This window comes from Protopterus annectens, chromosome 12.part0, assembly GCF_019279795.1.
Source record: "Protopterus annectens isolate FY-2018-M chromosome 12.part0, PAN1.0, whole genome shotgun sequence".
NCBI lineage: Eukaryota > Metazoa > Chordata > Ceratodontiformes > Protopteridae > Protopterus > Protopterus annectens.
The window spans coordinates 1,189,612,097-1,189,637,950 of record NC_056746.1 but is presented as its reverse complement, the minus strand read 5'-3'; the positions used below and the strand labels follow the sequence as shown (position 1 = coordinate 1,189,637,950).

The 25,854-nt window shown below is 40.6% G+C and overlaps 1 protein-coding gene across 6 annotated transcripts in view; it reads left to right on the top strand.

Moving 5' to 3' along the window:
• The window catches only part of ZNF335 (zinc finger protein 335), a 1,318,033-nt gene that overhangs the window by 57,019 nt on the left and 1,235,160 nt on the right, over positions 1–25,854 (top strand). For all 6 annotated transcript variants that reach the window (XM_044090241.1, XM_044090238.1, XM_044090239.1 and 3 more), the window contains one exon: positions 1,458–1,892. The gene's annotated coding sequence lies outside the window, so the exon portion shown is untranslated. The remainder of the gene's footprint in view (positions 1–1,457; positions 1,893–25,854) is intronic.

Below are 25,854 nucleotides of genomic sequence, written 5' to 3'. Positions count from 1 at the left end.
CCATATATATTATCTCATTAGAAGATCATAGCAAGAAAAGAAGTCTTAAGCCTCTTACAAAAAAGATCAATCCAAGAGGTCCCACCAAATCAGTGAAAGATACGTTTTTATTCCACAGTTTTTGGTAACTAAGAAAATGAAAGAAGTCTGTCCTTCTCTGGATTTGAGTGGCTTAAACCAGTTCATCCTAGAAACACCCTTCTGCATGGTCATGATGCAAATCATCTAACTTGCATATAAAAGGGAAATCTGATGTGTTTTTAGACCTGTAGGATGCTTAACTGCACATCAAACAGGAGTCTGGAGGTTTTCCTGCTTCTGCATAGGAACCAGTCATTTCAGTTTACTTCTTCTCTTCATTTGGTTTCACTGCAGCCACAAGGGTGGCAGTGCATCTCAAGCTGCTGGGAAGCAGGGTTTTCCCATATCTGGGCTATTAACTCCTTGCAGACCCTTCAGTGGCCAGCCTTGTAACCTTCTGGCATTATCTCCTGTCACTGTTGTAGTCCTTGGGAATAACTGTGAATGCCATAAATTTCTAGCTGATATCTATGCAGCCCATCACGTGTTCATTGGATAAAGCATGTATTTCTTGGTTGTTGAACATTTCTTCCTCTAGACAGACTTCTCTTCATTCAGTCTACCTTTTTTCAGACACTACTGATGTCTGCAGCTAGGATGTTGTTGATATGGTGGCTTCCATTTACATAGTGCCCCACACCTATTGCCATTTGAAGGTTTTACAATGAACTGTTAGTACAGTTCAACTAAACGTTAGATCCTTTGAACTTTACAATCAGAATTTCATGAAAGTGTCAGGTTCATGTCATGTGGACAGTAAATTGTCAAAAGCTTTGTCCAGGTCAGGGTATGTGGTGTGCATCATTTTGCCTTCATCCATTGCTTTGGTGACCTTTCCAAAAAAATCCACAAGATCGAGTAAGCATGACCTGTCCTTGACAAATCCAAACTGAAATGGGTCCAGTGTTTGGAGGTTCCCTATGTCCTGATTGATTCCATAACAAGTCTTTCCATGGCTTTGCATATGAGACTGGTCAAACTTATTTTCTCACTCAGCCTTTGCCACAGCTTATTCTGCCACTTCACTGGACATTGGGTTTCCTTTGTTTTATTGTTGTTTTTTTTTTTCACTTAATTTTGTGTTTCTTTTAAACCTTCATGACTTGCAGTCAGAATACTTAATGAAGAGCCATATTAACTTTCTTGATTAGCACTTAAGAAAAGATACAAAATACTGTACCAGAAATATGACAGAATTGCAGACCAGTATAATTTTTGGTTCTAATTTAGTCTTTGTTGTCCTTTACATACATTTTACATGTTTGTGTTTTTAGTGAACTAAAGAATACTAGACCTACACCTGTAAAATGTAGATTTTATATGAGCGTTATTCAGGATAGTCTTTTTAACTTTTTTTTTTTTTTTTTAATTTGTAGTGTCGACAAGTTTCTTAAATCTGTGAATCCATCAGCTATCTCTGCTGCAACTGAGTAGAAGTCCTCGGTGTGATTTGGAACTGGAACAACTGAACAGATTTCTCGGAGTCATTCGTAGGATTGGAGTAGTTAATCTCATGTTTATCAGCGAGACGGTAATCAGTCTTGGGCACACTACGCTGGGAGAATGCAGGAAGTCATCTGCAGAGAGGCACACCAGACTAATCTAAGTTTGCTGTTTCTGTATAATCAGTCTGGAGTCCCATATCACAGACTTGGACGCCTGTGGAGAAATACTTTTGAAAGGAGAATCTGTACAGCTTTACATAACTGTGACACACGGAACAAACCTGAGTGCAGTGCCTGTTAACAGTGAGGTGTGGATATTAACGGAACAAAACATACAGCTTACAGCACTTGAAGCATTGCTTACTAGTAAGTCATTGCTGTTTCTCATATAAAAGTATTGAACAACTTTCACACCACTGTCTGTGAGTAGATTTGCATACTTAATGTCTCATTCTTGCAGTATTCATAAGTTACACCGAGGTGGCTCAGTAAGCTATAAACTACAATTTTTAGTTTTAAAATGTGTTTTGCTTATCCATTAAAGGATGTGTCTAGCTTGCTTATTTTAATCTTATTTTTTCCAAATTAATTTTTTTATTTGCCTTAAGATCCAGAGACTTGTGCCTGTTTTATAACACCCTTCCCCCACTTTCTAGCTAAATTGTCTGTTAACACTGCTCCCCTTCCTTTTTAGCAGGTGCTTCCACTTATTCCTGGCACAGACCAGTTTTCCTTCCATATGGTCCTCTTCCTGAACTTAATGTCTTTTGTTTATCTTTTATCACTAAGAACAGATTTTCTTTCTAGCAAAAGAGAAGCCGTCAAATAAATAAATAAATTAAAAAAATAAACTGTTAAGGATAAGGGCAATAGATAGGGGCTGCAGTATTTGGATCTGCTCCACTGATTGATGATATTTATTTGTCTAAAATGAGTTTAAAATCTGCCACCAGGGGCATGGTAAGGTATCTCAAATCACATTGTTGGTGACCGGCGTGGATGTGGGGCACTAGGTACTGGGATTGTAGGAGGAGGCCTGAGTATGCAAAAATATGCACTGTTTCCCCTGGGTTTGGGCTTATACCACCTATAGCTAAAGTATGCTTCACACTTATCGCCCCACAGAACAGAGTCTTTAGACTACCTCATTAGACATCCTTCTTAACATTCTGTTTGGGTTTCAGTGCCTTACAGTGCTTACTGCACTGGTATTATTCACCAACACTACAGCCTTCTGTCCTGGCCTGGCCCAACGTAGTATCTCCACACCAGATTACCAGGCTTTGAATTTCTCTGCTACTGTTTTACTCTTATTAAAAAGCCAAACAATTATAAACACACAATAGTGTGTCGCAGAGCAATCTGCCCAACTAGAGGTGAATAACAACAGCTTGACACCATTTAACAAGAAATATATTTTTATCAGTAAATTCCTCACCAAAAGGATAAAGGGTCTCAAAAATCTATCCTATGCTGCCCGACTGAAAGAACTCCAGCTCTATTCAGAGGTGACCTTTGCCTAACATACAAGGCCATGTCAAACCCAGATTTGATGAATATGCTTCACCTCAAGAAATCTAGATCCATCAGAGCCACAAGGGCGGGAGACTTACGGCTATTAATAGCTGGAGGGATAGATTCATCACCCAAAGACTCTATGCTGTGGAACAGAATCCCGCACATGTGAGGCAGAGCACTCGCTGGCCTTGTTCAAGAGAAATCTTGACCAATGGATGGGACCCCAGGGATTACCTCAGCACAGCAAAATAATGGGCTAAAGGGTGGCATAAGCCACAAAGCGATGGGCTAGGCTTGTAAATGCCATGAACCTATGAACCTATTACAGTATATGGACTATCTGTTCAACACCATCCTCATATTTGCCACTCACACACTAACCCTACATATACTGGGCTGCTATACAGTTTGGTCTGATGGCTGACTGTGGTATGGAACATGTGTGTGTATGGCCCTACAAACATGTAAGCCAATATGGTAACATACAGTGGAGTAGCATGTAACATTAGATAGGATGGGACCTAGGGCGATGACAACTACCATAGTCTGTACACAGGCCAAGGTATGTATTAACAATACGCACACACTGTCGACATTCGCCATGGGTACACAGACCTCAATATTGTACAAACAACTCCAGTGTGTCCAGGTAATGCCATCAAATACAACCCTTACTGTACATAGTATGTGTAGCAGTCTGATATATCACTGGCTTGTTATCAGATATGATGACACTAATTATGATGTACAGCACATATGCACCTCTTCATGCACAACATATGTGGAAAGGTTGACAGAGTTGGGGCTGAAAGTACATACACGGGGCCAATGTTGACATGTTGCTGTGATGGCCTCGTGCATTTACTGTTGTGGCAGGGTTTGTTGCAGCATATGTTCTGTGAGGGATATGGGGTCGGTGGCTGTCACGGCTTTCACCATCTGCAGACTTCAATTCTCACACTGCCTACTGCAGTCCACAGGTGGATGCTCCGTGGGTAGCACATGAAACCAAAGGCACAACACACTCCCCAGTCTGCAGATGGAGATTCCTCATAAACATAGAACTGACATGGCAGATGTTGAGACATGTGGGACAGCCATATCCACACACACACTGTTGGGCCAACGTTGCTCAGGGTGCAGTGTGGCAGCACTTGCAGACTGTGGACGGGTCGGGCGCGTCCCTCTCCTGTGTGTTGCCCTGTTTTCATAGTGTATGTTGTTGGAGGTGGATCCCCAATCCATCTGAGATGCTGTTTGCCAGGCAACAGATCTAGTTCCTGCTCACAGTGAATGAAAAGGCCCAATACCAACATGATGTTCTTGGATATGGGAGTGTGTTTTCATGCGGTTGGCTGTGGGAATGTTGCCACAGCTGTTCTGCAGCTGATTATGAGCATCACTTGAAATGCACATGCTGCTGCCTAGGCGGAGTAGGTGTGGGTCTTCACGTCCACCGGGGGGGGAGTGGGAGAGGCAGACAGAGACAAGGACAAGTCAGGGAGGGGGTGCCTAAGCATACTTGTGTCACACAGCTACCAGCACGGGGTATCAACCCCCTGATGACTATGTAGTGCTGTTACAGTTCTATGCAGTTGTTGGATGCATCACATTGGTTACCTGTTGTGGAGTCCTCGGAGCATGTATGTGATGGTGAGTGACATCTGCAACAGGGATACGGTTGCTAATATGTCTTATGCTGCCCGACTGAAAGAACTCCAGCTCTATTCAGTCTCATACCGCTTGCTCAGAGGTGACCTGTGCCTGACATATAAGGCCATGTCAAACCCAGATTTGATGAATATGCTTCACCTCAAAAAATCTAGATCCCTCAGAACCACAAGGGCGGGAGACTTAAACCTTGACACAGTTATAAATAGAACGTGCTGGAGGGACAGATTCATCACCCAGAGACTCCCTATGCTGTGAAACAAAATCCCGGTACATGTGAGGCAGAGCACCTCGCTGGCCTTGCTCAAGAGGAATCTTGACCAATGGATGGGAGATCGCAGATATACCCCTGGGATTACTTCAGTGTCACTGCTTGACAGAGGCACAGCAAAATATTAGGCATAGTTTTTATAAGCCACATAACTATGGGCTAGGCTTATAAATGCCCTTGGGCAGATAGCCTAGTATGAACCTATGAACCTATGAAATAAAGAACCAGATGCAAGCTCTTTAAGTGAATAAGAAGTAACTTGTTCTTAAGTGAATTAAGCAGTACAGTTGACAGTTAAATCTACAGAGAAATATGAAATTGTACATGGAAACAATCAGTTTGAACAGATAGATTACAGGAAAGAAGCATGCATCTACATCTAGCCTTTTTTCTAGATAATTCTGAACTACGAGAATTAATGTGCTCTAACTACAGTAGATTAATTTTCAGAACATAGACAGAAATAAAGTGCAGAGAACTCTGGTTGCACACTTGCTAACTATTGAAATGTCGGAACTTGAAAATCTGAGTGCCAGAACGCCAAAAATTAAGACAGAAAATCTGAGAGAAGAGCAAATATTGAACATGGGTCATCTCCTTGTTTTTGCAGAGGGGCAAGCCCCTACACACCCAAACTTATAAATACCAACTCCGAGATCACCATACCTCTGAGAAAGGGGAATATTCCAGGAAATAGTCATCTTGGACTTGGTATATGCAAGTCCACTTTTTTGGCCATTTTTTCTTCATGTTTACAACATTTCAGATAGTTACCATGCATATCACAAACTGTTCTGTTTTCTTTTTTTCTGTCTCAACTGTTTAGTTCATGTCTTTTGATGTAAACCAAAACCAAAGATGCAACTGAAAAGAGTGCCAAATTTACATACTACCAAATTTGTTTTACTTGGAGTTAGCTGGCTGTCTCCTTTACAGAACTGCCTAATTGATCATATGCAACCCTTTAGCCTTCGGCCTAGGAATAGTCACACATCTTGTACCCATAAGGCAGAATTGCATTTTAACATCATGTGTATATGTGTTGTAATTCACAATAGAAGTAGTTTACCTTCTTCAGGTTTTAGAAGACTTGAGTGCAGCTTGCATATGCATTGCATTATTACTCAAATAACATTGGTATGATTATTCTCATACATCATGCAAACAAGAGCAAAATAAAACATGAAAATAGTAAAATGCCAAGGTGTCATGTGAAGCTCAACTGTTCTGTCTAGAGAGTCAAAGTTTTATTTTTTTCCTACTTATGTTGATTCTAGTAGTTTAAATGGATGCAGCATTGTTTCCGTGATTTGCAATTGTAGTGCATTTTGCTCCTGTGGATTCACAAAGAGGCTGTGCCTGGCCAAGTTTACTGGGGTTGTATGTAGAAGAGCATAATCTGCTTATGAAAATGTGAATGTGACTGTGGGACCCTTGTTTCACAGGAACCAAAGGGTGTGTGTGGAGTTGGTTAAAGGCTACTATGTAGAAGCCGGTTTCAGACCGTTTGTTTCTGTCCCTGTTCTTTCATCTGTATCAGTAGTACCATTAGTGTTGCCTTGTCAGGTGATTATAATAGTACCTGACCATCCATATTCCTCTGCCGCTACCATCTCCCCTTAGATATCTTCCCCAATCAATTGTGGCACCTCAAGGACTACTTTCCATTCTCCTGTAATTAGGACAATACCTACCTTGAACTGTGTGTGATGCTTATGTCCATTTGGATGGTTAATATTCTGACTTAGTCCTGACCGTAGGGTATACAGGAATAAAGTCCTGACTGTGACTTAGATGGCCCAAGTTCAAATAGCAGTTCATTAGATAAAAGGACCAGGCTTTGGGGGCAGGGTGAGTGCACTTTGCTGTATTGCCCTTGCTGGGGGGAAGGCAATATGCACTGCTGGCTCCAGCAGGAGTGTTGATGGATTGAAGGAGTAGCTTTGGGTTGGTTTGACCATGTGCTACTTGTAAGTTAAAAGGCATGCACATATGTATAAGACCATGCAAGGGACCTCCGTAGAGCATCAGTATACATAACACTACCGGCTGATCTTGAGAAGGCTTATGTAGTTGGGAGGTTCATAGATTAGTATTAGGCTAAGTGCCCTTGTGGGTCCTTTTGAGCCTAGCCAGTTACCCACTGTGAGACTCAAACCCTGCACCTTGTGTCTGTAAGGTAAGTACTTTAACGCCAACCTCCCACCCTGGGGTGGGTTAAAAGAACAAATAACAGCTTGGTCCCTGACACTTGACTTTAATCTTCTGGAGGAGTGAATGGTCTGATAAGGATGTCAATCCAAACAGAGGACAAATAGGCCATAGGGCTGCCACTGTAGTTGGAGAATGAGTGAGTGGTTCTGTCTGTCTACCTTATATGAGGAACACCTAGGTTAACTAGGTTCAGGGAGATGACCTTGATGGAGGTCATCTGGGAATGCATGTTAAAGATGGCTTTCCTTGTGGCTTCCTGGAATCAGTTTTTTTTTCTCTCCGCTAAATCAACACTGGCCCCATTCTCTCCACCCGAAGCTGTCCGTCCACATAGTAAGCTTCATGAGCATCTGCTGACCAGCTTCTGTTGTCAGGGTGCCTGTTCCACTTATACCAATGCTGCAAATGCCTAACCCCAACATCAGTGTATCAGTGTGTGTGCCCATGTCAGAATTCAAATGAAAAGGAAAGCTTTTTTGGGTGGGGGGGAATAGGCCCCTCCCCATTATTTTCCTGTGGGGGAACCCCTCCTACATCTTACTAACTTATAGATACCAACTCCACATTCACAAAGCTAACATTTTTGAGTTGTCATGTTCTTGCAGGCCTTACATTTCATCCCCTCCTTAGATTTATCTTTTTGCAGCAGGTAGAATTTCCCACACTCTTACCCAAGTTGTGCTTACTTGCACCATCTACTTTTAAAAAGAAAATCGCATTCTCCTTCTCCTCCTTCTGAGAAACTGTTAGAAAATAGACTTAGGAAATATCTCTGCATAATTAAGCATATGGATTCTCTGTTAGGTTTGCAGAGAATGATCCATCTTCAAAGAGTTATCCATCCCCTGTGATGATCCTAAATTTGAGGAATTATAGAAACTTGTGCAAGAGAGAGTGATGATTCATGGATGCTGCCTGTCTGTTCAAAGTAAGTTACAGCAGTTCTTTTAATGGTCTTGTCAGTTGTGAAAACATTGAAAGGTAATGTTCACTAGAAATGGGAGCACTTGGACACAGTAAAACTAGATATGATGTTTTCAGTCTTTATTCTATCCTCAACAAGTGGGTTCGGATATGATCTGTCGGATCTGACGCTGCCATTGCTAAATCTCACAGCCACCAAATAGTTCTGTTTAGATAAGTAAAGTTGGTCTGTCATTCCATTAGATAGTTTGTAATTTTTTGTGACTAATAATTGTATAACCCTTTTTCTCTGTATTGCTACTGTTTTCCTGCTTCTATTTGTACTCCCTTGCCCTTACAACTTTCGTTGTAGTCCTTTACATACCATTGTTGGTATTCCCTTGCTCTTCTTCTATCTCCTACCTAGTATCATTAGTGTGTTGTATTTATAAATTTCTATTTTTGCTGTTGCCCTTTTTCTTTTCTCACTCTATTTGTACTTTTTACACTTGGATGCTGTCATTAGTATCGCCCTTTCACTTACGACTCCGTCGTAGTTTCTCTCTATACCATTATTGTTATTCTCTTCCTTTAAGCTTTTGGTAACTGTTTATTAGATTGTCTTTTATATTTCTAGCATTTCTCTGTTTTGTCCGACTAGATACTGTATTATGGCTGACAAACCTGCAGGTTTTAAAAAGTGCTGAAAGTGTGGGCATAAACTGCCGCTTTTGGATGCCCACACTCTGTGTGTACTGTTTGGGCCCTCTGCGTTTGCAAGAGGATTGCTCTGTGTGCCACGGATTTAACCTGCAAGCTCTTACTGAGCGTAAAAATAAACGGATATTGAAAGGCTTCCTCCCATCTTCTTTTGGAGAAGCCATATCCCAGACTCCAAAGTCGAAGTCTTCTAATTCTTCAGACACTTTGAAGAAAAGTTCAAAGGAACCAGTCTCAAATTAGAAAAAGCAAAGAGGCAAGATACTAAATTGAAGCTGGACATTATGGACCCGACATTTTCCAAGTCAGATCAGAAGACCTCAAAACCATCGGATCCTTATTGGATCAGAGAGAACTCTGAGATCCAGTGCCTGACAAACTTCCATCACCTATTGTATAGAGACCAGCATCCCCCTCCATTTACTCTTCTCTATCCTGTAGAAGCCTCACAGAAGATGTGGAAAGAGTGGTGAGGAACATCCTTTCGGCACAGGAGCAGATTGGTTTTCCATTTTCATCTAACCCTCTGGGTCAGGTTACCCAACCTTCCACCACACCCCCCTGCAAGTTCCTCCTCTAACCCCTTCTGTTGCTCTCGAGTTACAGGATCCTAGCTGTCCGGACCCGTCAGTCTCTGATCCAAGGATCACCATATTGCTGGATCTGACATTGTCTCTGAGACCTTCAGTCCATTCAGATCCACAGAGCTCTTTGAGCCGGTCTGCCTATCAGATCCAAGGTTCAGCATTTGACTCCAAAGTTTTTGGAACAGTCTCTGCTCCTTGGAGTGTCTGCACTGGACAGTTCTGACTTGGGGCTAGTGCTGATGGAGTGGGGGGTGTTGATTTAGAAACCTGCTTTCTCTGACCAGAGCCTCTCTCTAGCTCCTTCATGCTCTGCCTTTGAGGCTGCAGAGAGTGATCTTTGTGTTTCACTGTTGTAGTCCTTACATTTGGGTAATCTGCTGGCAGGTTGCCCTCAGTCAGCCTGAATTCCAAAGACTTGAGTCCTGCGTCAGTTGTTGTCTCCTCTTCCATGACGTCAGGTCATCAGGGGTATAAAACATGCAGCCGACGCCATTTTCTTTAGTCTTTCTTGCCGCACGGTGCCTGAAGCAGAAGCATTTCCCAAGTGCCGATCGGCCGACTACTGAAATATTCGAGTTTGAGTTTCAGAACCAAAGTCTTCACTAAAGCTAAGTACCCTGTTGGGGAAACTTTTTTCTTGCTTTTTACTGATGTCAGGAAAAGTTATTACTTGTGGGAAGCAAATACCTCATAAGGATTTCCATTTATACTGTATTCCTTGTCTAGGCCCTGATCACAACGTGCCTGGCTGTCTGTTTTGTGCTAGATTTAACCAACGCACTATTAAGCGTCAGTATATTTTTGCATCAAAGTATTTTGGAAACAGATTTAACTACCCATAAATGTCGTCTGATAGCAATCCAACTACCGGAGTACATAAATGCAAAGAAAAGGTTAGAGAAAGGCAGTCGAGATCCAAAACCGATGCCGAAGCTTCTCCTAAGCCAGTCGCCGGTACTCAGTGAGGCACTTTCGCAGCCCCTGTACCTCAACAAACCTGATGGTGCCTTCCCCCTCGGATCCTAGATATGCTACCATGATGTCTCAGCACCTAGAGCCTCAGTACTTTGCTTTTCTCCATGGGGACATCTAGTACCGAAGCCTCAGGTTCCCTCTCAGGAAATTTTGATTTCCTCTTCCAAGACTTCCCCAGTGCATCACACTAAGGAAGTTCCCAGGAAGAGGACATGCAAAAGGAAGCATCTAGACTCCCACAGGAGTCCATCACCATAGACACAGATTTTGATGAGGGCGAAGGGGTCCTCATGGTCACCTTCTAAAGATGTCCCCTTTGGAGACATCCTAGAAATCCGTAGAGAAGTGGCTGGACTCCTTTTATCCCTATGCTGGAGGAATTTATTCTCCTAGAGGCTTTTGGTGCAGGACTCTGTATTTCCTGGGTGATTCCACCCACCTACGAGCTTGTTGATATGATCTCTTGGCAGGCATGGAAGGAACCAGACACCATTGAACCCATACGTAGGAGACCAGACAGGATAATGGCACCACCTGCGGACTGACAGTTTTGGGGGAAAATGGTACCAGTTGATGCCATGGTCATTAAAGCGGCCACAAAGAAGGAACTAGCCAACTGAGAGTTCCAAACTCCATCCTCCCCAACAGGAAGTCGTGGACAATGGACAGATTGAAGAATCTTATCTTTGTTTCAACACCCTTTGCCTTAACGGACGCTGAACTATTTGACACACTTTATCAAACGAGAGATTTGATGAAGGAATTATCAACTACTCTGTCAGGAGCTGTTTCAGAAGAGGTTCAAGGTTCAGTAACCTCTCAGTTGGCAATCCTACAGTCAATATCCAATAATTCTATGAGGTTAGTTTCCAGTTTCATCAATGCCCCCTTTGACAGAACTACTCTTTTTGGCCCTAAAGTAAAGGTAACTCTGTCCAGGTGTGAGAAGGATAGGAAGACCTTGTCTGCTGTGGGCATATGTTTTTCGGCCACCCCCCCCCCTCCAAGATTCTACTCCAGGAATCGGCGGAGTGGTCAGAAAATCTGGTTCAAAAAGTCCCAAGGTCCTTTCCAAGACACACGTGAAGGAGATTCCCCCAGGGGCAGGGGGGATCTCCAATGGACATCATCATCCTCGTGGCAGAGGTGGCCCACAAAACCAGGGTTCATGAGAGTCTTTCTTTGATAAACTTTACCAGTGCTCCTGAACAGAGACCTGGCTGTCCAGCTCTGGAGAAAGTCAGGGGATGGTTATCCCTGCACCACAGAGCCTGGCTAGACTTAAAAGATACTTGGGTGCAGAGGATTATATCAAGAGGTTACATAATGCCATTTTCCTTACCACCACCAATTCCAGGAAAAATCCCCAATGTTCCACCTAGTCAGAGGGATCCGGCAGCAATTCAGATTCAAAAGCTGCTAGAAAAAAGTCATCCAAGAGGTCCCACCAGATCCAGTAGGCTCCGGAACTTTCTCAAGGTTCTTTAGTGCCAAAGAAAACGGTGGACTGGAGACCAATTTTGGACCTCACAAATCTAAACCAAGTCTGTTCACCGAACCCAGATGATCAAGGTTCAGTCCATTCTCTTCTTGGGCAAGGATGACTGGAAGTGCTCAGTAGATCTTCAGGATGCCTATTGTCACACAAAAATTAAGAGGCAATCCAGGAAGTACCTACACTTCCAGCTGGGAGCCAGTTCCTACCAATTCAGAGTGCTGCTCTTTGAACTCGTCACAGCTCAGAGTGTTCACCAAATGCATGGCAGTAGTAGGAGCTTTCCTCAGACTGCAGGGATTCTGGGTGTTTCCCTACCTGGACGGCTGGCTCATTACTGCTCTTACCAGGCATCAACTCGTACACTCAAGGGATCATGTTCTCCACACCTGTACACTCCTAGGAATAACCATAAACTACAGCAAATCGCAACTTCAGTCAACTCAGACATTGGAATTTATTGGAGCACTTCTCAATACAAAGTCTGCCATTGCTTCCCTTCCACCACATAGAGTTCAAACAGTAAACTGACAGGTCAAGAAGGTTGTAGCGAACTCCTCAATTTCAGCCAGTACAGTTCTGTGAACTCTAGGCTTCATGGCGACTGCGATAACTTTAGTTCTTTTGGCCAGGTTTTACATGCAGATCCGTCAATGGATGCTGGCAACGCAATGGTCAGTCTTTTATCAGCCAATGTACTGGATAAGAATTACCAAGACTTGCAAAAGAGATCTGTATTGGTGGATCAAATCTGACAAACTGCTCCATGGCCATCCCTTTATCCCCCAACAGGCTCAAGACCATAGTGACCACAGATGTTTCCCCAATACGGTTGGAGTAGTATTATCTGGAGAAGACAGTCCAGGGTACTTGTTCCCCCGAAGAGGCCAATTTGCATATAAATGTCCTCGAGATGAGAGCAGTGCTCTTTGCATTGCGAGCATTTCAAGATGTTGTTCTCTCTGGGACGATTGCAGTTCAAACGGACAACATGTCAGTTGTCTGGTACATCAACAAATAAGGGGGAACCAAATCTTATCCATTGTGTCGAGAAGCTATCCAGGTATGGCAGTGAGCAATCTCTTCTGACCCCCTTTCTTTTAGCGATGTACATTCCTGGAAAACCAATGTGATTATGGACAAACTGAGCAGGTGCGTTCTTCTTTCACATGAGTGGTCCCTCAATGAGAAAGTGGCGGACAAGATTTTCTGTAAATGGGGCCAGCCATGCTGTGATCTTTTTGCTTCTACCCTAAACAACAAGTGGAGCAACTTCTTTGCCCTAATTCCCCCACAGGGGCAGTCACTGAGGGATGCTGTACTTCACAATTGGCCCCCTGGTGTCCTTTATGCCTTCCCACCAACACCATTGATTCCAAAATTTCTAAGGAAAGCTGCCAGTTCAAAGAGCACAGTAATCCTTATCACCCCCCTATTGGCCTCAACACATTTATTTTCACTTCCTATGGCCTCCCCTGGATCAACCACTGTGGAACCTAGATCCGACTTCAGACCTCCTGTCTTACCCAGCGGGTATGTCACACCAGATATACCAAACCTCAAGCTGACTGCTTGGCTTCTCCAGTTCCCTTAGTAGCCAGTCAGTCTATATTGTCATCACCTGCCTGACGTATAATTTTATCTTCCCATAAACGCTCAACAAGAAAAACATATTCCAGTTAATGGAAAAGATTTGCCCTTTGGGCTGTCCTATCAATCACATTTTAGATTTCTTTGCACACCTATTTCAAAATGGTTGAAGATCTACCACCATTTTGAAAGTCCAACTAGCAGCAAATTTGAATTTAAAAACAAAAACAAAGATAGGCAGCAAGCTGTACAATTCCAACCAGTTTATTGTTAGCGCTTTCGTTCAGGAAATACATGAACAACTTCAGACAAAGAAACCCCAAGAGTCTTCAGTTAAAATAAAACTGTTAATTAAGATGAGATAATTAATTATAAAACCATTTAACATAACTTGAGAAATTTAAAGAGCCTGTTACAAGGTAAAATGTATATGTAAATAAATATAAATGCTTTTTTTTTTTTTAAATTTCTCAAGTTATGTTAATTGGTTTTATAATTAATTATCTCATCTTAATTGACAGCTTTATTTTAACTGAGGACTCTTGGGGTTTCTTTGTCTGAAGAAGTTCATGTATTTCCTGAACGAAAGCGCTAACAATAAACTGGTTGGAATTCTACAGCTTGCTGCCTATCTTTGTTTTTGGTTACAAGTATTTTTTATTTTGTGTTTATTCTGCAATTTTGAATTACCATCCAGGTTTTAATAGCGCATCCATAGCTTCTCATAGATTGAATAAGGCTTTCTTAAAAGGGACAATTCTTCTAAGGGCTCCTTTAAAGACCCTACTCCTCCATGGGATTTAAATTTGATACTTCAGTCTCTTACACAACCTCCCTTTGAACCAGCAGCTGCATGTGACTTTAAATATTTTGCATGGAAGATAATTTTGTGGGTTGCCTATACTTCTGCAAGAAGAATTTCTGAGATCCAAGCATTAATCTTCTAAACCTCTATCTTTGGTTTTCCACAAAGATACTGTCCTTGGTACCAATCCATCTTTTCTTCCAAAGGAGGTGTCCGAATCCAATATCAATAGAGCTGTCAATCTACCAGTGTTTTTTCCCCCCAAGTTTACCAACAAAGGAGAATATATCTTGCATTTTACTGGATGTTCATAGACACTTGCGATTCTATTTGCATAGAACAGAAAAAAACAGGAAAGCTGACCAATTGTTTATTTATTTCTCTGAACTAACATAGGGTAACTTTGGAAACTGGTTTTCCCAATCAAAGTGGTTGAGAAACTGCATTTTCTTTCCCTATGCTAAATTGGGCATTTCCCTTGAACATCCCTTGAAAGTGCACTTCACTATATCCATGGCTTTTTCTGCAGTTTTTCAGTCAGGAATGTCCATGAATGATGATTGCACATCGGCAACTTGAGGTACTCTCCCATACCTTTATCACTAATTACAGGTTAGATCTGGTCTCCAGAGGAAGGGTGTCATTTGGTTCGGAGGTGCTCAGGAGCATCCTTCCTTGAGTCCACCTTGGACACAGCTAGGGATGCTGTCCCACTGGTTGAGGATAGAATGGAGATAGACAACATCAGGTAAAGAAGTTATGTATTTGCCATAACGTTCCATCTGTGTTTTTCGATATCCATGCTTCCTCAATTCTCCCCCACCAACCCCCATCCTATGGCTTCTGGAGGAACAAGTATTTACATGGTCTCTCTATTTTTGTATACGACTTCTGGTTATGGCTTTTCCATAACTCTCTTAATCTTCCTACAGTAATATAGCAGCAGACAAGATTTGAGGTCATTTAGTAGGTGCGTTGTGGGTAAGGGAGAAGCTCAAGGTTTGGTGCTGCAAGCTTTAGCAACAGCCGAGTTGGATCTGACAGATCGGGTCCGAACACACTTGTTGAGGAAGAATGAAGATCGACAGCACAGACGGAATGTTACGTTAAGTACACAACTTTTTTTTTCCAGGAAGTGAGACAAGATTTAATGCCACCCCTCCCAGAGATCAGGGCCGAGATGCCCAAGCCAGACCTCCTTATGTTAAGTGTGGCTTTAAAGAGGAATCCACCTCCTTTGTCTCAGGGAGTTAATTCTGTTTTCTGTATATTACATCCAAAGTTTCTAAACATGAGTTGCCCTAAATATTGAAAATCCTTAACCTCTATTTAAAACTTCACAGTTGCATCCAGAATTCTAGTTTTTATTTTCTAACCCACTTTAATCAGGCCATTTCCCAAAGTCCTTACCCATCATCCTAATTTTAGTGCAGTAGCTAACATCTGTTCATTAGCAAAAATGTTTAAAATCATCTATGTCAAATTGTAGAACATATCAAAAACTTGTTTTTCCATCACAGTTTCAGCATTATTATGACCATTTATTTAACTGATCCTATCTACACAAATATGGAATAATATCTATTAAATGGAGATGTATTATAGATCTAAAATGTGCTTTGAGTGTACATTCTTGCCTCCCAAAAGTTTCTTGTAGTGGATTATTTTTGCTGGTGTCAGTTGTCTGAGTAACAGCTTTCCATGTAAGGAACAACAAGTCTGATACCTGATCCATTTCACAATGAGTCTTTGAAGGCTTGAGTGGTTAATTTAAAAAAAATCTGCAAAATATCACTCTATTTTTATGCAGATGACATAACAATAACTGAAGTACAGCAAATGTAAATATTTTGAAATACAGCCTTGAAAAGTGACTTTGGTGTAACGCGGTACTAGTTGTCTAGAAATAACCCATCAACTGCACAAAGACAGCAGTAATGATAGTCATTACATCACTATTGTGGTAGTCTAAGCTATATGGGTTATTACTGCACAGAATGTAACAGACAGCTTCCTAAGCTTAAGGGTAGTTTCCATAGAGAGCAGTATAAAGATAGTGGTTAGGGTGCCATACTTTCAGAATCTTCTTGCTGTCAAAGTATACTCTTCTGTGCAGGCTTTGAGTGATCAGTGGTTGGCTAGTGCTTCTTCAAGGCTGGGAAGGTAAATACCATGTTCCACTTTACCAGTTTTTGTATACAGAAGTTTCTTTTTTGTCAGAAATTACTCCTGAGAGCTAGGATTGATGTTTTTAGTGGCTGTTGATAAAAAAAAAAATACCTTTAAAATTTTATTTTTAGTCTGGATTCCTTATAGGGAAATACATTTTTTGTGAGAGAGTTTTTCTAAAAAAAAATTATAGTTAGTGACCAGGACTAGTAGATTGGGGGACTTCCAAAATGGCTGCGCATAATCAACAGCTTAACTTCAACTCTCGCAATGAGAACAGAAACTAAGAAACAGCAGCCAGTGATATTGTCAGCTTATGTAAAATTCAGTTACTGGCTAGTAAGTACACTGGATGTCAGCAAAGAAAAGAACAATTGAGCCTGAAAGAAAATCACCCAGAAAAGGTGAAGAGAAAACATTGACTGGGACAAATCGTACAACTGTTCAGCAAAAAGCAGTTTGAGCTCCAGCTTTATTGCAAGACACTGCTTACAGTAATCTAGAGAAAAAAGTCAAAAGTGTTCAGAACTGTAAAAATCTCTGGAACACAGGAGTATATCAATTCAAATAACAAATGGATGGAAAAATTGAAGCATCTGTTCAGATGGTAAAACTGGAGAAATCAGAGGTTTAAATGAGGAAAAGGCTGGCTGAGTATGTGACTGCCCAAGAAGAAATGTTTCAAAAATGGCAGAATTAGAGGACACAGCATGTAGGGAAAATCTGAGATTTACTGCTATACCAGAGAAACTAGAAAGAATAGACTTGACTAATTTTATAAAGGCACAACTAAACAACTACAGCAGGAATTGTTAATTGAAAAGGCACATCGTGTGTATGTTGCAAAGCTGGCCATGAGAAAACAACCAAGACCTGAATTAGTAAATATGCAAGCTTACCAGCAGAAAGAATTGATCCTGACAAAACTGTGCCTAAAGAGCAAAGTATTCAAAGTGGGAAATGTAGAGTGTTTGTGGAAAATGGATTATTCACTGTACAGAAGAGAAACAAATTTATTCTAGTAATCCGTGTGCATCGAGGCAGGTGTGAGATTCAAGTTGCTGTATCTAGCTGTCTTTATAGTATTTTTTTCCCTCGAGGATCAAAGTCAGTAAGGAGGAGTTGTAAAAGTTTGTCCAACAAAAAGTGAGCCATCAAGCAGAAGGGGACTCTGCTTCTCATTCTTCTGATAATAAAGCATAGGAACAGACTTTGATGGTGAGACCTTAACTATGCCAAAGAAAAATGCTTGAGAGAGAGAAATGTTTTTGGAAGGTCAGTTAAAAACTGTTCTAGAAACATCTAATACTGTTATAAAGGATATGCAATGATTTCCTACGACAACTTTTTGATTGGACTAGAACTAATGATATTACCTGTTATGTGGTTACTCTACATGTTGACACTCTTTTTACATCAGTTCTGAACAAAGAAGGGATTGATATGGTTAAAGTACATTTTAAGTTGGCCACATCTGGCTAATATGACTGTGAATATAATATGTGTATTGTTAGAAGTTGTGCTGACCAATAATGTCTTCTATCAACTGATTAATGATGTAGCCACGGGTGCCAACACATATATGCCAATATTGTAATGAACTCATGGGAAAATGAATGGGTCTTATCTGAATCTAAAAATGTGCATGTACATTGTGAGACAGTTAGCTTTTATAAACTGTTTGTAGATGAGCTGCTCCTAATATGGGATGATCCTCTATGAGTGTGTTGAAAGATTTTATTTCCTATTTACACACGACTACACATTTAAGGTTCAAGAAAAAAGTTCATTATAGACCAATTGATTTTTTAGATATAACATTAATAAAGAACATTAAGGGACAGATAGAAACTACATTATATAAAAAGGTAGGGACAGATAGAAACTACATTATATAAAAAAGGTAAGAGGTGCACCAATCTGTCACAAGACAATATGCATCTGCCATTAATTTTTGATAATATAGTCAAGAACCAAATGGCATGGCTTGCTAGGCTGAATACACAAGTTATTATGATTGGTCAAACATATGATATCAGAATTTAATGGGAGGAGTTATCAGTTAAGTAGGCTTGAACTTGTCAAGGAACAGGTTCTATGTAATAGGTGACCATGAAACCTATTTTTTTTTGAGTATCGCAGTAGTATAAAAAGTAGTAATAGAGTAACAAATAGAGCTACTAATGTTTGTAGGTGTATCTTAACATATGATCGAAATACTTTTTAAAAATTAAGGATATTGTCAAATTGGTTCATTTTATCTCAAGTCCCTGAATTGAAAGCTGTTTATACTGAAGGTCCCATCTTCAGTTATAAAAGGTCAACTACATTGAAAAATTAACCTGTTCTTTATAGCATAGTTTATTCATCACAACCCTAATAAGATGGGTACTTACATGTGCAATAACTGCAGTTTTTGCAAACACATGACCAAGTGTTATAAATGTACTGCTTATTATGTAGGTAAGACGAATCGGAGATTTAAGGATAGGATATGCAGTCATGTTGGAGATTGCAAGACAAGTGGAAACTAATGCCTTATATAAACACATACAGACAATACAAATTGTTTAAATTCATGATTTTACATGTTGTACCTGCATATATTAGAGAAGGAGACTTAAAAAAAAATTTAAATGAAAAAGAAGAAAGCAAGTGGATTTTGCACTTTAGGACACAATATCCGCCAGGACTAAATGAGGCTTTTAGTATTAAGAACTACAAAATAAACTGTTTCTTCAAGCTTTTAATTAATTGTTTAATTACTTAATTTAGTCTCACCTGTTTTATGAAGTGTGCAAATATGTGATTTTATCTTAAACTTTTCTGCCTGAAGAAACATTTTGTGCAAAAGTTTTACTTGCGATTAAATCTGTTTTTTGTGGCTCCAGATTGCTTGTTATTTTACAGTACTTCTTGTTTGGTTTATCCGGACTTGTGACTCGGGATATTTGTTTGCATGCTTGAGAGAGAAAAGCTTTACAGGAGTTGTCCAGAAGAATTGGGAGTACTTTGGAACTGAACTGGAATCTGGAGTTAGGAGATGAGCAGGAAGAACACCAGCAGTGTGGAAATTAGTGAATAAATTTGTGACTTCAAAGTATCATTAGCATTTGTGAAATAGAGCTTTGTAAGAACCAGTGAAAAGAGTGGACTTTTGTTGACTCTTTTAAATTTTGGGGAACTGCAAAGTATTTGCCTCACTTCATGTCATTCATTTTTGGAAGGACACTGAGAGGAGGAAGAAGAAAAAATGTAACAGTTTTCACAATATAAATTACATGTCGCTTTAAAGTATTTTGAGTTGTTCTTTTATGTCATAGTTGTTATAATAAACAGATGCCTTTTTTTCTCCTCTTTTCTTTTTGTTTTCTTTTTTTGGTATTAAGAAATTTTAGCATCAGTGTTAAAAGAAGAACAGCATAAAAGCTTGTTTAAGTTAATAGTCTGTAATCTTGGGTTGTTGAGATGGGGGATGAAAGTACACAGATCATAATATATGTAGAGCTGTTATGTTTCCTGTTACTTTTGCATAAGTGAATGTCTGCCTGGATTAAGACCCTTGTCTTAATCTAATAACAAATTTTAAATGGAAAGAAGTTAATGTGAGAGGAAAGAATATAATGAAAAGTTTTCCTTTAGCGATAAATGTTATCTGATGTCTATTTTCATCTGATTCAACATGTGGATAGTCTGTTCTGACCTCGGCTCCTTCTACTATGGTATTGGATCCTCGAGCTCTGATGCCTCCCCCTACCCACAATTCCCCTCTCCTCCTTAAATTACCTCAGATCTCGTTTACCTCGTGCCTAACCAGATGTGTTGACCAACGACTGCATCCTGTTTCATGATAAGTGAAAAATTTAAGTTTTTGTAACTCCCTTTAGATCCATAACTAGAATTTTTTTAGAGATAAGATTTAGAATTAGTGTTAATCATAGGTATTTAGGCTAGTTTATAGTGTCAGCATAGATTTTTCTAGTTTGTATGCTGTCTGTAATGTGTTAGATTTAGATTTATAGGTGTGTGTGTGTGTGTGTGTGTGTGTGTGTGTGTGTGTGTGTGTGTGTGTGTGTGTCTATATGTATACACACACACACACACAAATATATAGCATACTTTTCGTCCTATTTTAGTAGAGATATTGTCCTTTTTTGTTACTGTAACAAAAAAAATTTCTTCTGATGTTGGAGAAGTCTACAGGCTTTAAAAAGTGTTCTTCCTATGGGTATCAGATCCCGATCCAAGCCCCACATTATGTTTGTATGTACTGCTTAGGGCCTTCCCATTTGAGGGACACCTGCAGTATTTGTGCTGCCTTCAACATAGGCATTTCCACAGAAGGAAATAAAAATTTTCTCTGAAAGGGCTGCTTTCCCTTCAGAAAGTGTCCAAAATGTCTGTTGATCCAAAGGCACCCTCTACTTCTCCTTTCCCCTGAAAAGGAAAGGGAAAATGAGAAAGATCGAAGGAAAAAGTGAGAGACACAAACCTAACGAAAAACAGTCAAAAAAAAAAAAGATGAGAAGAACGAGTTGACAAACCTAAGAAAAGGTCTCTGGATCCATCTGCTGTTTTGGGTCCAGCAAGATATTGAGGCAGTTGGCTCCTACTACATCCAGGATCCGAACTACCTTTCCAAAAACTTCCTTTTCTCTGGGGCTGATTAGCCTTTCTCTTCACTCCTTGATTCGTGAGAATTTTCAGTCGAGATCTTCATCAGTAGTGCCTTTCTCGGGTCTTTCTGGTCCTCTAGAAGCCTTACTAAATTGGATGTGAACTGCATGAGGATGAAGTTTTTCAGGACACAGATTCATCTGGCAGTCCTCCAAGCTCCATCCCCAAGGAGAGTACTGGGATCAGGCCCTTCAACACCGGCCATGACAGTTCAACACCATCTCCCTTTTTGGAGCAGATGTATATGTAATCTAACCTACCTCCACCATACAGGTGTCAGATCCAATAGCTCTGGAGACTTCAGCTTCGACTTCTTCCCTCACTTGCTCGACTTCCATGCATTCAGACAAGTGAACTTCCAGAGCCATAATTTCGGAGCTGTTCCTACTACTCAGAGCTTTAGCCCTGGACAACTCCATTCTGAGGTCCTCCTCAGAGCTGTCTGCTTTTGGAGTTGTGAAGGCTACAGATTCTGCTGTAAGGGGTGGTGCTTCACCAGCTCCATTGACTGTCTACTTTCGATGTTATAGAGAGGGTTTTGGCTGGACCAACAAGACTGTTGTGTGCAAAGAGTTCAGCTCCATCCTGGTTCCCACTGGAGCTTGTACTTTCTAACTCTCATTCAGGTCAACAGGGGCAGATGAATTCAGTTAGTTTCAAGATAGCTCACCGTTTCAGCTCCACGCCTGACTCTAAGGTGTCTACTTTAGCCCTGAGGCACATCCCCAGGAATTGGACTTGCTAGTGGAAACATACTGACTCCACTCCTGAGTTTTTTCAGTAAGGATACAGACTTGGATGATGGAGAAGGTTCCCCAAGGTCTCCTCTCCTGAAGATGTCTCATTTTGGAGACATTCTGGAATTGATGAAATGAAATGGGAGATGGTCCACCAACACTCTTTCTCATGAGTTGGTGTTTCTTGAAGCTTTGGTTCTGGACTTAGATGGCCTGGGTGGTCCCACATCCTGATGCCTTGATTGATCTGGTCACTCAGAAGGCTTGTACGGAACCTGAAGTGGCAAAGAACTAAAAAGTGTACAAAGAATTAAGTCAATACGGGAATAGAGAAAAGAGAGTCTGCCAATAGGGATGACTACCATTAGAGGTACAAAGAATAGGCAAGAGACTGCTAGAATTTACTGGAGGAAGCTGGTAAAGGAACCAAGGTATTGGGAACAAATAATTGGAGAAGGAAAGGTAACAGAATGAGAAGAGACCCTTTTTTATGCCCAAGGTGATTTCAGAAAATATTGCATACTATGGATGTCCTTTACTATATTGATGGGACAAAGACTTAAGAAATGAAAAGCTTATTATAATTTCTGATGAAGGTAAGAAAAGGTAACGATCCATATCTAAACAAATCATTTCTAAATGGTTGACTCATGCCCTTCGATTTTGTTTATTCGTGTAATGGCAAGGAGCTTCCAGGCAAAGTCAGAGTCCATTCTACCAGGGTATTGCTGCTGCTATTACTTTTTGGAAAGGGTTGAACTCTAGAAATATTATAGAGGCTGCAACTTGTTCTTCTCTTCACATTTTTACCAAGCACTGCAAAGCTGACTCTCTTGCTACAACTATTCTACAAGGGTTGCTAGGCTCTCATCCTTCTTCCTCTTTGTTTCTAAGCTTTGGTATTTGCCCCATATAGCTTGGGCTACTGCAACAGTGATACAACAATAAACCTAGCACAGTTGTAAGTAAACTTACCATAACCATAGATGTTCAAATACATCAGTGTTGCAGTGTAAACACCCTGCACCCACCCTCTTTGTTTTTTTATGCTGGGGCTGGGGGTCCTATATTCCCCTTTTTTCCTAGTACATTTTTTTTTTATCTTGGCAGGACTCTAGCCTCCTTTGTTTCTGGGGCAAGAAACCTCCAATTGTCACTCATGGTTTTATATGGGATGGTCCATGAGCTCTAACAGTTATATGGGCACATGGAAGGTGCTCTAAAGCTTTGAAAGCTGGCTGGATGTCTGATCCTTGGCAGTGTATATCCCGTATAGCCTAGCCTACTGCAATAGTAAGCTAGTTGAACATCTATTGATAGGCTATTGAAGCAGTGAGAATGAAGGACATGGGTAGTGTCCTGCTAAGGACACAGCACACATCCAGCTTATTAAAGGTCTAACTCTTTTCCATCCCTGTTGTTCATTCTGATTGCTGATAAGCTGCACCCTTTGTGGGAGAAAGTATATCCTCACCCAGAGTGAGGTACATCTTCGGCTCTTTTCCTGGCATCTCGAGTCGAAGCATCTCTCTGGCTCCAGAGGTACAGCAGTTTGTCGACAGCTTTTTGCCTACCTGACCCCATTTGGGAACCTCTTCCTGTCTTTTTTTATTGAGTTTTTTCTGCTCTATCTTAACATTTAAAAAATAGCATTTTGTGATATTTCAGCTTAAGAATATTGTCTATTGTCAGGAATGTTTTATATGTGTGTCTACACTGTTTATTTTGCTTACTTTGCACTTTTGTGTGGAAAAGTGTGATTTTTATGAAAATAGTAAGCATTTGAGCTGTACCTTTACAGTCAGAATATGTGTTTCGCACATGTTACTATTTTTAATGGACTTGGAATGTTTACTCATTTCTGAAGTAATAAATATTCTATGATATTTCTGACTGAAGTGTTTATGGTCCAGTGACACAATTATCAGTGTACTGCTTGTGTTTACTAGTGTGGGGATTTTTTTGGCCTTTGGGGAATGGAAGTAGGCTCTTGTGCTTCCTACTGAATACTTACTTTCTCACAGTGTTACTGAACTTACTGTGGGCCATTTTATGCCTAGCCAGTTTCAATTTTTGTGCTCTAATTACCCTATCCTGTTTTATTAGAGATCGGCCTTACCCATCCCATGGTTGATACTTGTATATTGCCCCTAATGAGAATAACTGGGATCACATCATAGATACTTTGAGGGAACCAATGCATGTGATAAAGCATTTAGGAGCTGCCTCTGTCCATTAGTAGTAAAGGAAGCAGTCCTTGGGTAAATTTTCTGTTTCCCATCCATCAATCCAAGTTGTTCTTGAATATTGACAGGGATGAACTTTGTTTATGTGGATGGAGAGTCTGTTCCAGAACAACTGTACCCTCTGTGAGATGCACCTGTCCTTCCAAGCCGTTCTGTTGATGATAGAAAAGAGGTTTAGATTCCTACAATTGAATATTTCTGATGCCATTTGACTCAGTATTGGGTCAAAGGATGCCTTGTACGCCAGACACAGGTCACCTCTTAATAGTCTGTGGGATACTGAGTATAGTGATAAGTGTTTAAGTCCGTCCTTGTATGACATGTTATTTAGACCTTGTATCCTTTTAGTAATGTACCTCTGTGGGTGTTCCAGTTGTTGCATGTGTCTGGACAGGTGGATGCTGACAGGGCCATTATATTCAATGGTTGGCCTGATGAGGGCTGAGAAAAGGGAAACAAGAACATCACTATATCTAAACATCATCCCTTTGTTTATAAGCTGTGCAGTATAGAAGTACTTTCTTATAACAATGGTCAAAAGTTAGGCCATTGTCTACAAAATTTCCCAAATCCTAAACAAGTGAGTCAGCTCTTAAGGGCATATTGTCAATGAGGTAATTTAATTACAGGGCAGATAATCATGTTGTTTCTGTATAGAAGGCAGATGTTATATCTCTGGTTGAGTGTTTTGTAGTCATTCAATTCTGGGGGCTGTTTGCCTTTTCACAGTTCTAGTGCACATATTGCCAGAAAGCAGTATATGTTGCTCAAGGATGAGGATTCTGACAAAGCTAGGAGTGATTCTACTCTGGAATCCATCACCCAGAACTCTGACACTTCAGATAGTGAACCTGAAGTTAATCCTAGACACATTTTTTTTCCTTTGCTGATAACTGTTACTAGACTTGAAGATGTTTTTGATTCGGAGCAATCAGGGCTCACACAGAACTGAAAAGATTTTAGTATCTGTTAGAGGATGAGGTCCCTGATTCTGCAACTATTTTCCTAGCTCTAGAAAACACTTATATCTGCTTGCAAGTCTCCTAACTCTGCTACAATTCCAAAGAAAGCTAATAAGCAATATAAGATCTCTTCAGAATATAAAGTTTTTTATTCTCAACTGTCAAGCTGACCCTGTTGCAGTTAATCCAGCAAGAAATCTTTGGCTTCGTCTAACTCAATACCCTCTAATAAGGAGGGCAGGTAATTCGACAAGCACAATAACAGACTACTTCTAGTATGTTAGCCTTTAAGATCTGCAACTATCAAGGCTATACATGGAAGTTTATGCTAAAATGTGCTTTTTTACTTGTGAAGAATTTGCTGCCTCATTGTCTCTAGAAGGCAGGTCACATGTGAATCAGATTGTTTCTAAACGTGGTTTGAGAAGAGTGTGTGTGACTGTGCTGTTTCTAAACGTGGTTTGAGAAGAGTGTGTGTGACTGTGCTGATGCTCTGTCTAGAGCTTCTGCTTCTTCTGTGGTGTTTAAGATTTGTTTGGTTGCATAATCAGAATTTTTTGATGATTTGAATTCAGAAATTCTTAATTTTCCACTTAGCCTGGATCTGGTATTTGGCCCTGTAGCTACACAGATCATTAAACAGTGAGACAACAGAAGTATCTTGATAAATGGGAGCTGTAGAATTTTTCAGGTACCCAAATTCTACCCTAACAGCACCACTTCTCAGTCCTTTACAGGGCAGAACAAACAGAAATCCCAGCCTAACGAGCAGCAGACTCCCAAAAGAA